The 15,513-nt window shown below is 34.3% G+C and overlaps 1 long non-coding RNA gene across 11 annotated transcripts; it reads right to left on the minus strand.

Annotated features, from left to right (window-relative positions):
• Positions 1-11,069: 11,069 nt before the first annotated feature.
• LOC131028631 (uncharacterized) lies at positions 11,070-14,560 on the minus strand. Of its 11 annotated transcripts, none has more exons than XR_009102631.2 (5): positions 14,289-14,560; positions 13,982-14,089; positions 12,018-12,107; positions 11,429-11,501; positions 11,070-11,283 (listed from the first exon to the last, which is right to left on the minus strand). It is a non-coding gene; the product is annotated as an uncharacterized LOC131028631 (long non-coding RNA). The 11 variants fall into 11 exon arrangements; XR_009102628.2 differs by having other exon boundaries at positions 13,902-14,089; XR_009102626.2 differs by having other exon boundaries at positions 11,429-12,107; positions 13,902-14,045; positions 14,289-14,559.
• Positions 14,561-15,513: the final 953 nt, after the last annotated feature.

Here is a 15,513-nt window from a genome sequence, read left to right on the forward strand (position 1 = left end):
CTAACACTAACTATTTGATCACTTTCTACTTCAACAACTAGAAATTGTTTTCTACTATAGCTGTCCAAACAAACTATTTTCTACTTCCTTTCATTGTCCCCATGATTGGAGTACAAATTTCACTGAAATTCTTGATAAACAAGTTCTATTAAAAACTTAGTAATCCATGAAAAATCCTTGCTTCAAACATACTTCTAGGTGAAGGGCAATCTACAATTGCTTTGGCCTTCTCATTGTCCATTTTCGACCCTTCTTTTGACATGACAAAACCCAAATATACTAACTCTCTTTTCATAAAACTACACTTTTCAAATTTACCATCATTTTTTCTTCCTTTAACCTTAGCAATACTTCCCTTATGTGCAACAAATGCTATTCCTTTGTCCTAGTAAAAATCAAAATATCATCTAGATATGATATTACAAACTTGCTAAGAAAATGTTTTAGTACCTCATTTATCAACTACATGAACTCCCTTGGGGCATTTGTCAGCCCAAATGGTATCACTAGTCACTTGTACAAAATCATCTTTCATTTGAATATTGTCTTCCACTCATCTCCTTCCTGAATTTGTATTTAATAGCCCACTCTTCAAGTATATCTTCATGGAGTACTTATCTCCACTTGAGCATTCCATCATATCATCCATTCAAGGTAGTGGGAATCTATAATTGATTGTAATTTTGTTTATTTATCTAGAGTCCATGTGCACATTTTCCATTCTTCATCCTTCTTTAGTATGAGTGTTGTTGGTACAAAACTGACTAAAAATTTCTCTAATCAAACATTTATCCAGCAACTCTTTCATTTATCAATTTATCTTTTCATTCCCCATAAGTGTCATCCTACAAGGAGCCTCATTTGGAAAACTATCCCTTAGTTTTGAATCTATACAATGATCGATTCTTCTCATGGGTGACAATCCATCTAGAAAATCCTTCATTAAAATTTTTGAAGAACACATTCAAAATCTATGTCCATTGGAATTTCCTCTCTTTTTTCTAACCTCTGCAAGCTTAGGAGTGAAAGCATAAAAGAATTTATCCTTCTTCATATCCTTTGAGAATTGTTTATAAGTCATCAAACAAACTTTGAAATTCTTCTCTACATCTTCCTCTTTGGCTTTTGATCTTCCTCTTTGGCTTTCGTGGGGTTTAGAGTGTACTCCTTCCCACCTTTCTTTATTGTGTAAAAATTGTTTTATCATAATGAATGGCTTGTCTATCATATTGGCAATGTCTACCCAACAAGATTGTGCATGCATCCATTGGCATCGCATCACATAGTATCTCATCAAAATTCATAAGACATTTTTCAATTACTAATAACTAGTGTCCCCTTTGCAAGGATTGGGATGCTTCATCTTCTTCAACTACAATTTTTCTACTATCTCCTTTGATAGTAAATTACTAATCCTAGCATTGTCGATAGTGACCTTGTAGCATTTACCTCTAGAATTGCATTTGGTCCAAAACAAATTCCTTCCTTATGTTGGTTCTCCCTTCTCTTTCTTTGGTCTCAACAAGATTCTTCTTATCATTAAAAACTCTCTGTCTTTAAGATCTTCTCCATGCTTGGGTAAAGCCACACTTTCCTCTTCACCTTGGGCTATATGAACTTCGGCTACTTTTCCTTTACTATTTCTCTACCATATCTATGGTCACTTAAATGTTTCATTCCCTACTCCTCTAAACAAGTAAAATTTACCTATGAAACCTATTTCTCTTCCTCTTTTAAAATTTCCTCCTCTCAGGAATAACTTCCTCTTCATCAAGTTTCATGAGTGTAAGAACTTGTTTGAGAAGTGTTAGCCTCCTCTTGTTTCATGGAATAGCCTCTCCCACTACTTGGTTATCCTCGACCATGGGAATTACTTCCCCATTTCTTTATTTTTTCATTCAACTTATCTTTTTCCTTTAAGGCATATTGGTAGGTTGCTTCTACATTATACAACCTAACCAAACTTATCTCATCTTGGATTGATAAATGTAAGCCATTTACATACCTTGATACTTTCTTAGCATCAGCATTCACATGTCCCACTTGAATGCTTAATTAGTAAAACTCTTGAATGTAGTCTTTGACAATTATCTCTTTGCTTCAAATTTTGCAATTTTCAAAACAGACCGATATAATAGTCTACAAACAAAAATTTAGCTTTCATCTTTGTCACCATTTGATCCCATGGCTTGATCTTTTTTTCCCTTTCCTCTATCAGTCTGTCTGTAAGTTGTCCCACCATAGAAATGCATGTTCTTTCAATTTCATACATGCATATTTAACTTTTTTTTTGGACATCCTTGGTCACTACAAAATCAAAGTACTTCTCCATGTCCAATATCCCATCCACAAGCTCTTTAATATTTATAATTTTATTGTACTTTGAGGGATCAATCCTTGGTGTATTTTTTATTCTAGTGTTGACCCTCAAAAATCTCTCTCCTTGATCCAATGCACCTTGGTTGGTTCTCCTTTTACTACTTCTTCATCCTCACTGACATCTTCAATGTGTAACTTTCTTCTTTGTGTTGCTTCTATTGCCTCCATCTTTACTATTATCCCTCTTAACATTTCTACAATTTTTGCATCACCCCCTCATGGTGTTTATCCTCCGTGGCCATGTCCTCTCTATGTCATGTCTGCTTTAGGTTCTTTGTAGTTGCAAGTCTGATCTGAATGTTCTCTTTCCCACAACAAAAATATCCAAGACCTCCTCTTGAGACATTCACAATCACTGGTATGACCATGTCCTCTCTATGTCATGTCTGCTTTAGGTTCTTTGTAGTTGCAAGTCTGATCTGAATGTTCTCTTCCCCACAACAAAAATATCCAAGACCTCCTCTTGAGACATTCACAATCACTGGTACCTACTTTGATACCACTTACTGTCGTCATGATAGGGGGATAAACCCAATCATGTAACTACAACCAATATTCAAACATAATTACATAGAATAAACATTTACAAGTCTGACAAACTACCAACAAAAAAGTTTTCACATATGAATAAGAGTTGAAGTAGTACAATATTCAACATCATAAATGGAAACTATTATAGGAGCATAAACATATCATCTCGCATACAAGCTTACGACCTTTTTCTTCGACTCTAATGTGTAATCACCATCTTCTTAGCATGTTCCTCTAATCATCAACCATTCATCTTAACATAGTTAACCTCATATTCGGTGACATCAAACATTGATGTCTACAACCAAAATACTTCGATGCTTGAATGGCCAACCAATTCGCATGCCAAGTCTTACTTTTTTATGCTCATTCACCAATAATTTAAACCAAAAGAAAGAACAATCCAATGACCTTATGATATGTGGCCTTGTTTGATTTGTTTAACTTTCTTTTTTTTTTACTTCTTTCATCGACCTTTCCTTAAAGTCACAACTCTTGTTCAGGGTCTGTCAGCAAGCTTGCAACTCTTGTGTGATCTTACAATTGTTGGGGGTCATCCATTGGCTATACCCTTGTTTCTCTTTTGTCTCCATTATCAGGTAGTTGTTGACCAAAAAAACCTGACTCTATTGTCACCTTAGTCATCCTAAAGGTCCAACTCCGATGTCACTTTAGCTATCAGGTGTTGGTGTATAAAGGGAAACTGAACACCATTACCATTTTTGGTTATCAGGTTTAAATTTTACTAATAGCCTAATGATCTGTCACATCTATTAGCGTGTGAAGGTTTGCAGTGACCTCATGCCCTTTTCCTTATACAACATCGAGGGTAGGAATAGGCCCAAAGATCCAATGATCCTTGACACCTATTAGGGTGTCAGGGTTTGTGAAGATCCTGGCAATGAGGGTTATGAATTGGTTCGAAACTCTGATCATTGAGGTATTCTCTTACTCCCTTTTCATTCTCGCATCAGGGTCATGAATTGGCTTAAAATTCTAATCATTGAGATATGATTTAATTTGAAACTCTTAATTCTTTCATGCTTATTGAGTTTGACTAACTTCTTTGCTTAATGATATCTCTGAAATGCCTTTGCTTAGCCTTTTATACTATTAGACTCTTTGAAAAAATAAAGTCTCAATTTAGCCAAAAATGATGAACTTCCACCTGTACCACATCAAAAAAAACTCAAAAACCAAACAAACCAACAAAACTAAGCCAAAAAAAATTTGGTGGCATAGGATTGCTTATACACCTAAATGTTCTTTATCATAATCTCAAATAAATAAATAGCAATAGCAATAGCCAAAAGCTAAGAATGACAACTAAAAAGCCTATAAATATAAATAGAGAACATCTATATCATTTAAAGTTATCGATCTTATATCTACATGAACAACACTAAATAAATAAATTATAAGTACCAAACTAAAATAGATGTCACTAGATTGCATAGCCTAAGAAGATCTCTCTCAAAAAATGGTTTATTGTGATTTTTATGGCTTATATGCTAGAGGAACAAACCACTTATGTACATAAAAAATGTTACTATTATCAGTTGCTTAGAAGGGTTAGCGACTAGAGTAGTGTAGATACAAAAATTGCTAACAATGTTCTATTATATACAATAGAGAAAATCAAATAAAATATATAAGATATATAAAACACGTAAATTGGATTTTACAATAGTATAGATTATCAAAAGCTTGTGTTAGCTTGAAGCTATAACAAATAAGGAGTTTAATAAATTGCTTTGTAAAATCATAATAAAATGAGAGACAAAAATCAATGTTGAACAAAGCATAGACTATTGGAGTACCTATAATAAAATGTTGGATAACAAAACAAACGACTTAAGAAGTATGCATATTGGTTTGAAAAAATTGGGAGATTAAAACCAATGTTGAACATGTTGTTTGTAATTAGGGCTGGCGGATTGTAATTGCCTTGGGCAACATTGGAATCCGCCTAAGGGGGCCAGCCCCTTCTCCAACATATAGGGCCAGGCCCTATACCTCTCGGCTTCTCCTAAAAGTCTCCACGCTACACTCAAATCCAACACGCCACCATGATAGGGCCAACCCTATCCATTTCGCATCAAAGAAATTAAATGAATTAAAAGGTTTTAATTTACAAGGCAAGCCGACATGGTTAGAAGTATTGCTCCTCATTTAAATAAGCATATACTTCACATAATAATTCAATCATTCAGTTTTCAAGCAGATGCGAAATATATATATATATACATTGAGGAAGCGAAATACACGGACAAGGCAGCTGATCATTATTAGAAGATAGCAAACTTCATTAAAGGCAGCAGATCATCAGTAGGAGATAGTGAACTTCATTAAAGGCAGCATATCATCATTAGAAGATAGTGAATTCCATTGAAGGCTCAAGCAAACCCTATAGAAGGACTGCGAACCAGTTGAAAGGTGCAGCTAACCCTTGTTATGCACAGCAAATCAGATTAGAAGGACTGCAAATCATGATCTCTGTCAGTAAGCTAATCTTGTAGACTTCTATGTCATCTTCCTTGTGACTGCAACATCTATACTCCAGATAAGTGTGTAATTATCATTTGAATCCAAAACCATAATCAGATCTAAGGATCTTTTCTGGCTGGGTTTTTCCTCCTAGGAGGTTTTCCCAGGGTAACTGTGTCTTGTCTTTATTCATTCATTTTCTTTACTATGCTTAAATCTGGAAAACAATAAATCTAATTAAGCTAGCTAGAAACAAATTCTGATTTTCTGAGTTTTATTTAATCTGAAAGTACTAAAATCAACAGAACAAAGCATAGACTATTGTAGTACCTATAATAAAATGTTGGATAACATAACAAATGACTTAAGAAGGTATGCATATCGGTTTGTAAGAAATGTTCGAAGTATTGTAGAATAAAATAGCAATTTAGAATTAAAAAAATATGATAAAAAATATTGTATTTAAGATTAATGATGGAAAAGAAAAGATTGTTTTCAAAACCAGAATTCATTTTCCAAAGATGTACCATATTATCTAGAAAACATAGAGTAGCATTACTATAGGAGCACAAGAGGATAAGAAAAAACTAAAAAGAACAGCTGCAGGGCAGCGAAATTCCTGTGAAAGATTGAAAAATCAGTCATGAAAATCTGATGGTGTATTGCCATTCCCTATCATGACAAAAAACTGGTTTGAATCTAATTTTACAGAAACTAGGCTGAAGGGGATGCTTCTAATCGATATAATTTTACAGAAACTAGACTGAAGGGGATGCTTCTAATAGATAGTTTGGTTTTCTAGGAACTATTGGTGCAGTGTTGATACAATGATGTAGAAAATTGTGTGCAATAGAAATTTAGTCGAAGTTTTTCCTATTGGTGCAGTGTTGATACAATGATGTAGAAAATTGTGTGCAATAGAAATTTAGTCGAAGTTTGATGCAAGGTGATAGCCATGGTTTTCAAATATCCTTTTCTCTTAGCATTTTCATTTCCATGGTTTGGAAATGCTAACTTAATTTCATTTACTTTGATATAAATAAGAGATAAATTTACAGATTAGAAATTTACGCATCATTCTGACAAAAGAGACTGATGTAAAGAAAAATTATCTTGCCAGTGAAGTATATTGCGGTTTGATCCGGTTTTAGAAAAGGTTTCTCACAGTTTCTTCGAAATAATTAGGAAATTACAGCATGAACTCCAGACAGACAGGTCGGTCGTTAATACCACTCAAAACTTCTCATAACTTTGACTTACAACACTTTGACTTTTACAGAGAAAGTATCGGGTATCATGCCTGGGGGTCTGAGTGAGTTTCAAAATGCTTAGTAAGATGGAACAAGCACAGAACTTCAACCCATGCCCACTTAGAGACAAGAAGCTCAGAGCTTCAACCACTGCCCGTGTGACTGTTAACTATAGTTTATCAATGTATCATAGTCAAAGAATTATAAATGGATTCAGAGACATAGATTCAATATGTGTACTTCATACAAGGGCTCTGAGTTTGCAGTTCATTTTAAATCACATCAATGGGTGGATGACAGATTTCCACGGTTAAAAATGACTCAACTTAAACTTGATCTTGTAGAATAGAGTTTTTTAATGTATGGTTTCAAACTTTCTGCTCTAAAAGTCAAGATTTTTTCTATGGACTATAGAAACCTTAGGACTGTTATTGAAATTTGTTGTTTTAAAAGACAAAGAACTGAGATATTTTCTGAGACAACTCGTTTTTGAAAGCATAAAGTAGCCAATGGATGTGACTACTATTAGCTTTCCAACTTGGAGTTGGAAATTAAAAACTAAGGCTTATCATGGGAAACCACTCATGAGCATTCAGAATAGAGATAAAAAAATTACAGTATCACTGTAATTATTTATGCTACACACAGAATATTTTATTGAGACAAATGTCAGTCGTTCAACAAAAAAAGCATAATAGTAAGAATTAAGAAACCAAAATTTATCAGAGGCGGATTTATCTGTTTGCATTGAACCAACCACATGCTCAGTTGGCATTTATCAAATTTAATGAGGCCAAATGAAATCATTTAATACAAATTGGAGCTAAATCAGTCTTAGCTATACACCTCATTGAACTGATTGATTAACACTAGGAACGTTATTGTTAATTAAGACATATTGGGACCCGATTAATGTTACTGCGTATATGAGTTAACTAATCAAGTAATTTGTTCAATCGACCATACAGTTGGAGCTAACTGCAGATTTAATAGCGTTCAACATAGCTTTTAATTAGACCAATTACATACTGTTGGGAACAACTGAAAATAGAGAAAATTCTTAAATTATGCCAGAAAATAACATTTTGTAAAGGAGAGCTATAGATAGTTTCGAAATAGATATTCAATTGATACTGGTGTTGCTCAATAGAGGTTATAGAGAGGTAGCAAGAATTTAGCAACAATCAAACCTTTTCTCTTGTGAACACCAGAACAATCAAATCTCTTCTTCTGTGAACACTAGATGGAAAAAAAAAGGTTGTGAATACAATGGTAGTTCCTATATAATCCCTTTCAGAAACAGACAAATTTCAACTCATCTGGCAAGCTCATGAAGCAATGGGATAGTATTTGACAGTCTTGTAGGCATTAGATCAGTATTACAATAAAAGAAAAAGCTACTATTTGGGAAATGAGAGGATTATGACCGAACATTGTTCTTAAAAAACAAAAACAGAAGTAAAGAAAACTAGATATACTCCTTTTGCAGGATGCCAAATATAATTTTCAAAATGTGGACAAAGAAAAGAAGAAAATTTGGTAAATAACAGACTTGGTATGTACAAATCCATAAGGAGGATCAAAAGGAGCATCCATATTTACGAAAATGGCCAAATTTTCTATCAATGCATAGATAGAACATATCTGCAGTAGCGTTAGGACAAATTCTTTTCAATATTTCAATTCCAAATCCAGCAGGGTATCAAAATGTATATTGAAAGCCTTACGATATAAGGGTTGTATTAGATTGTATGAGAGGAAACTAAAATAGGAAAAATTGCTTTCCTCTAAAGCAAAAATCAGAGATCACATTTACACTGATCAACTAAAAATCCAAGAGATCATATAAACTACCTTTAGGAAAAAGAAAAAACATGGATAGAAGAAGGGAACAACACAACAAATGTTTTTCCAGTGTTCCACGGGGACGCGTCCCCCCCCTTTTTGGCCATGTCTCCCCGTAAGAAACGTCTCGGGGACGGGGGAACGGGAATGTGACGCCCCCCGCCATCCCGCCACCGCCACCCAAGCGTCGCCAAGACGTCTCCTTGGGAGACGTCTGGGCGTCTCCCTGTCCTTCGAGAGACGTGCAGACGTCTCTCAAGGGACGGGGAGACGCCCAGACGTCTCCTGTCGCCCCCACGTATATGCAATGTTTGAAATTTTTTTTTTAAAAAGTGACTTTTTAAGTTTTTTGGGGGTTAAGGAGTAACTCTAATTGGACGTGGGCCAATAGAAAAATACAGTGTTCCACAGGGACGCGTCCCCCCCCCTTTTGGGCGCGTCCCCCTGTTAGAAACGTCTAGACGACGGGGAGACGGGGATGCGACGTCTCCTACCGTCCCGCCACCGCCACCCAAGTGTCGCTGGGACGTCTCCGCGTGACGTGGAGACGTCTCCTAGGAGACGTCTGGGCGTCTCCCCATCTCTCGAGAGACACCCAAACATCTCTCGAGGAACGGGGAGATGCCCAAGCGTCTCCTGCGTTCCCACATCAAAGCTAACCAAAAAAAACGATTTTTAAAAAACATGTGACTTTTGGGGGGGTTAAGGGGTAACCCTAATTGAACGTGGGCCAATAGAAAAATAACACCTGACGCCTTTAGAAAATAATAAAAGCATTTTTGGCCTCGCAGGGTACTGCCCCCCAACCTCGCCCTGTTTCGCGACAGGGAACGCGCAAGGGGCGCTGCCCCCAAACCCCTGTTGAAAAATATAGGGGGAAACCGCGCCGATAGAAGTAGGGAAAATTTAACCTCCGAGTCTGATTAGGCTCCATATAACAACACAATTAGCATTGAAGAAATCTTGGCATTTAGATTTAGTATTTCAAATTTATTATAGTCTCATTTGAAATGTAATTCTTAATTTCTTATACTGTAATACTGTCATACATCTTTTCAAAACTAGTTTTTCAAGTACTATATGTATATGTATAACTATATCAGCACCACCACACCGCCACCCCCCCGCCGCCATCCCCCCGCCGTCCCCAAACTTAGGCCCTTGGTCCCCCGTTCCGGAAACACGTCCCCCCGTCCCCATTCCCTGTGGAACACTGGAAAAATATAGGGGGAAACCGCGCCGATAGAAGTAGGGAAAATCAAACCTCCGAGTCTGATTAGGCTCCATATAACAACACAACTTAGAAATCTTGGTAATTGGTATTTAAATTTAGTATTTCAAATTTCCTATAGTCTCATTTGAAAATGTAATTCTTATACTGTAATACTGTCATACATCTTTTCAAAATTAGTTTTTCAAGTACTATATGTATATGTATAACTATATCAGCACCACCACCCCGCCACCCCCCGCCGCCGTCCCCAAACTTAGGCCCTTGGTCCCCCGTCCCGGAAACACGTCCCCCCGTCCCCAACGCCCGTGGAACACTGTGTTTTTCACTTTTCTGTAAAAAACCTTCAAAAGGGTCTGAGGAATGTTCAGTGGTTGATTGGTCAGAGTTAACTGTCATTGCCCTAAATTTTATCTTTTTCTTGTCTTGTAGCTTTGTATAGTTTTAGAAAATAACCAATAAAAACTTCTGAACTGGAGCTGTATGTTAGACGGGATTTCAATCTAATCTTGGTAATACATAAAGAGGAACAAATCTAGAGTTGTCCACAATATGAACATTCAAAACAATGACACTTAAGAGTGGAAATGAAAGTGAAAAATATCTCAGTTGGTGTTTCTATAAGGTAGAGAACAAGATGCCTATCATATTTAAGTTTATTACTTAAAGAAATATAAAAGATCAAATATTATTGAAAAACTGACTCAAAAAGCAGAGTTTATTGGAAATTGCATTAGATGCTAATAATTCTCTACAATATATTTGATATTTTCTCCACTAATCCTCTTAAGATCCTTGCTAGTTATTGTTGTCGGCAATATTTGTAATATAGTAAAATAATAGCTTACAATAGATCACAATCTATCTATTATCTTGGACATGTGAGGAGAGAATATGTCTATCGGCAGTCAAAACATCTATGGCATTTTTTTCTTTTCCAAAAAATTCAAATTCCCTCAGACTAGAATTTTTTAAAATTTTTCTCTTACGAGTCATACAGAAAAGAATTATTAAATTTGACAGATTATAATTGGCAATATAAAGAAAACTAAATGTCATCAATGCTAAGGCTAACATTTTCATTAATATTTATTGTGGTGATTATTTCTTAATAAAATGATGATACAATTACAGTATAAAGGTAAAAAGTGAGTGAGATAATTGAATATTGATCCCAAGTGAATTGGATTTATTGTATTCTCAGATAAAATCATAAATGCAAATACAAGAAAAATTTCTTGAATATTAATATTATCTATATATAACATATGGAACATTTAGCTCTTCTATTTAAACCAAACAAATAACAAGATGCTAGTTTCCAAATGGCTATTTGACTGTACAAATATTAAAAAGTTAGTTTCCAATGAAATAGTTGGCAATATGGTTTTCAAAATTTGCAAAATATGACTACAGAGTTGGAAATAAATTTAATTGTTTTGCTGATTGCTTCAATTTGCAGTAAGTTGGAAATGTGCCTTATGGATAATGGAGCTGAAGTCTTCTGTAAATCTCCAAAAGAGATAGGCAATATTGTTACACGTTGGTTTGATCCAAAGTCTGCAGAACTTAAGAAAATGTCTGAGAATGCATTAAAACTGACTGTAATAATGTTTTCTTGCACTATACTCTGAAATGCACATGCACATCTGCACATAAAAATTCTTGTCTTGAAGTGCAGGAAATAGTAAAGACAGTTACTAACCTGGGAAACAAGCCTGTTAAGATCCTGAAACAACTAGGTTATCGCCTCGTCCACTGCACAAGCCTCTGACAATCTACAGAGACAAATTGAACCCCAATCAAAGAGCAGCAAAAACTATTTAATCAATATCTTACATAAAAAACGTATGGCTTAACCCTCACATCTTACCAACAGAAAAGAAATTAATAATACAATTGAATGTGATTGATCTATTAAGGCATTGATTAATAATTAATTAATCACTAGTTAATGTGGATGCCCTGGGCTAAAATTCCAGGCAGAACTAAAAATCTATAGATTATTTTCCTCAAATCTTGTGCATCTACTTTCTTGTCTTAGTCCATGCTACATAGTTTGGGTTATTGATTTTAAAGACTATTGTCCGCTCATTGACAATGCATAAATAGTAAACAATTGAGTTCCTCGTTATTAAATTCTTCTAACCCTTTCAGTAGTTGTTGCCAAGCCTAATTAGAGCCACTAACTAAAATTTTAACATCGTATGAGCAGCTAAAAGCATTATAAAACATTAGGTTTGAATATAATGTTAAAAGAAATGTATAGCAACATTAAATCAGTGAAATCTTACCTTTAATAGGAAAAATAATCTCTAATTCATTTCACATTGTTGGAGGCTCACCTTCTCCATTGGAAGCTGTTGTGGATCGAAATGCATTGGCTTTTACAGGACATAACCAACATCAGAAAATTAACAATACACAGGAAATTCTGAGGAAGCAAATGAATTGAGTGAAATTCAGAGAATGGCAATGTAAAGGTAGGAGATGAAATGCATTAAGAAAGAAGGCATGAAGGTATAATCCACAATAATAGTGACCAGTTCACTTGATCACAAACTGTCTTCAAAATCCTACAAAACATTCCTCAATACATAAACATTTTAGGCCAATTTTTAGATTGAACTTAAAACTTTTTCTTGCCTCAAGCTTATCAAGAATTCTATTCTATGATTCAAAACATTGTTTACATAACCAGTTATATATTTTGAGTAGACAACTCAGCAAGCTCTTTAATTTAGGAACACCACATGCTTTTATGAATGCCTTTCATTTGAATTATACATAAGAGAGACTCAAGCTGTTGTAGGAATATCAGTTGTAGTTCTGCTGCTACTATTCCTCCTCCTAAGATTTGGTACTGGTAAAGTGAGTTTTCTGTCCTCCCTTTTAATGTTCTGTAGTTCATGATCAATGCCCTTATTGAAATATACCATATTGCAAAATATTACCCAGGGGCATTCAAGGAACTCAACCCTTATTACATGGTCTATTTCTTCAATCAACAAAATTGGACAAGAAACACTCCTGAGCTTCTATTTCTCTCTGATAGATATTTGTACTCGATCTGCCTTCAGTAGTTCCAGAGAACATTATAATCAGAAACACTGCTCAAACTGAATAGGGTTGATTGCCTTGAATACTCCTGAATAATATTTAAAAATATTGTATACTCCAATAATGTCATTGTTAATGAACCAGACAATTGCAACAGGGGAGAACAGATAACTCACTTTACCAGTACCAAATCTATGAAGGCGGCATAGTAGCAGCAGACCTAAAACTGATATTCATACAATAGTGTTCCATATTATAAATGCGTGAGAAATTTTACATTAAATGAGGATTGGGAGAATCTATAGCCATCCAAGATCAAGTATATCAAAAGAAATAAAAGGGAATCTTTTCAAGGAACCTAGCTAACAAGTAAAACACCACATGAGTTTTAAATTTTGACTCTCAGGTGTGATCTTGTATCCATCCAGTTTTTTCTTTTTTCTTTTTTTGAATATGTATACTTTTATTTCCTAATTAATAGAAAGTTGACACTTATTCATAAAAAAAAATCAAAGATTCAAACCTATTAGTTAGTGATTGAAACTTGAAGATATAAATGCAATCTCACAATCATGAAAGATTATAGAGTATCAGACTCTTGTATGTCATTCCAAGATTTTTAAACAAACCCAGATTATGATGATGACAGATTTACACAACAGACCTAAATCTTACACACTATATAATTATCTAATTACCTGCATAAGATTATTACATAACAATCCTGTAAAAAACCTGTTTAAATGAACAACAACCATAACTCTTATTATTCTAAATATGATTAAAAACAGAGCAGCTTTATAAAAGCAGCGCTCAATACATTGCTTTAACATTGTTTCTCGTGACATAAACAAAAAGCAGAAACTAACTAAAAACATTGCCCACCGTTGGAAAATTGCTAAGCCATTAACTTCAAAAAAATATTGTCCACCGTTGGAAAATTGCTAAACCATTAACTAAAAACTGTCAAACAAATTTGGAAACTGAAGCAGGACACTTAATTGAGAACACCAGATGAAATACAGTAATAAATAAATAAACCCTAAATAAAACAAAATAAACTCTTTTCAGAGACGATATGTTTAATTAGAGACTTGAAATAGCATGCAGGCGCCTACCATGACAAGTATAAGAAGAGCCCTTTGAAATATTGCTCTTTTCTCAAGGAATTGCTTTGTTTTGGAATTGAAATTGTTACCATGATTTTGAATAAAGTACTTCAGTTTGGAGTCTGATTGGAGACGATTGAATTGGTTGTCAGCCTTTTGCCCAACATTAACATACCGAAATCAATAGAATTATGGAGCTGAGATAAGTTAACGCGTAATTAAGGACATCAGATGAAATACAGTAACGAATAATTAAACCCCAAATGAGTGTCATATTAGAAAGGTTTATTGATATAAATCTTAAATGTCTACTTTGCAAGAAATACCTCTGATATAAAGACTATCAGACAAATAAGGGATACCGAAAAAACTGCTTATCAAGAAAAAACTACTTACCTTCTCCATGATCATCTGCTCTAATGACAATGAAGACATATCGATAAGAGCAATCATTGCTAATGTCCAGAACATCATGCTAAGAATTCCCAACAAATCTTTCTCTTCAGGATTTTGAATAGTAGTGGAAGATTATTTATAAAGAGTGGATGTCTCCATACACAACTCTACGAGTTTGATAAAGTGTTTCATATTTCCCAGATATATGTAAACTTGAGATAAATTAATATTTTTTTTTAAGGGTGTCTCATCCTCTATACATATTGATACAACTACCACCAACACTAAGATGGCACTTATGTGGTAGCAGATAAAATGCACCCCTCTCATAGTGTGTTTTATAAGTCTAATTTATAAAATACATTGTGAGACTGGTGCATTCTAAAATCTGTGTTGCATAATCATCTAACTAAAAGTTGTAAAGTTGCTTATAATACATGAGGCACAATAAATTGAACTCTCAAATCAGTTTATCATGCACACTATGATCTTAATTCTACTAATCAGTTTATCATGCACACTATGATCTTAATTCTACTAATTACATGCACAACACTTCAACTTTTTACATAAATTCAAAAATGAGATGAAATTACAAGAAAAATGACATTTAACAAGATAATTCTTTAATTCATTTAGTAGTACACAACACAAAAGATTAATATTTTATTGATAAAGGTCAAAAAGTTAATATTTTATTAATTAAAATACTACTTAGAGCTATTATAGGGCTTCATTATAAAATTTATATTGATAAAAAATTTCCAATATTTATTTGTCACAATGATATATGATGAAGGCCAAAAAACTTAGTATTTAATTGACAAAAAGGCTAATTATAGCCGATACTTGTAGAAGTTCTATTGCTAAAAAATCTTTAATCTTGCTTTGTCTCAATGTTATAAGTATGTGAAAGATACAAGACATCATGAGAAATCTAGGAGATATTCCTTTTTCAAGAAAACAAATAATAATTACTTTCTTGAGCATTGGAAAAGCATATTTCCTAGCCTAGCTCCATCAAAACCTTTACAAATTTTCCAACAAGGTTGCGGAGATAGTGTTTATTGACTTTCACAACTAAAAGACATGAAGACATTCCCAAAAAATCTCAAAGATGTCTCTTGCATGAGTAAATGGCAACCGCGTGTTGCTTCAATTGCTTATTGCATGAATTTAGAGTCATGCTTCCTATCTCCTTGCAACTGCATTGACTAGGCATATG

This window comes from Cryptomeria japonica, chromosome 4 (genome assembly GCF_030272615.1).
Source record: "Cryptomeria japonica chromosome 4, Sugi_1.0, whole genome shotgun sequence".
Classification (NCBI taxonomy): domain Eukaryota; kingdom Viridiplantae; phylum Streptophyta; class Pinopsida; order Cupressales; family Cupressaceae; genus Cryptomeria; species Cryptomeria japonica.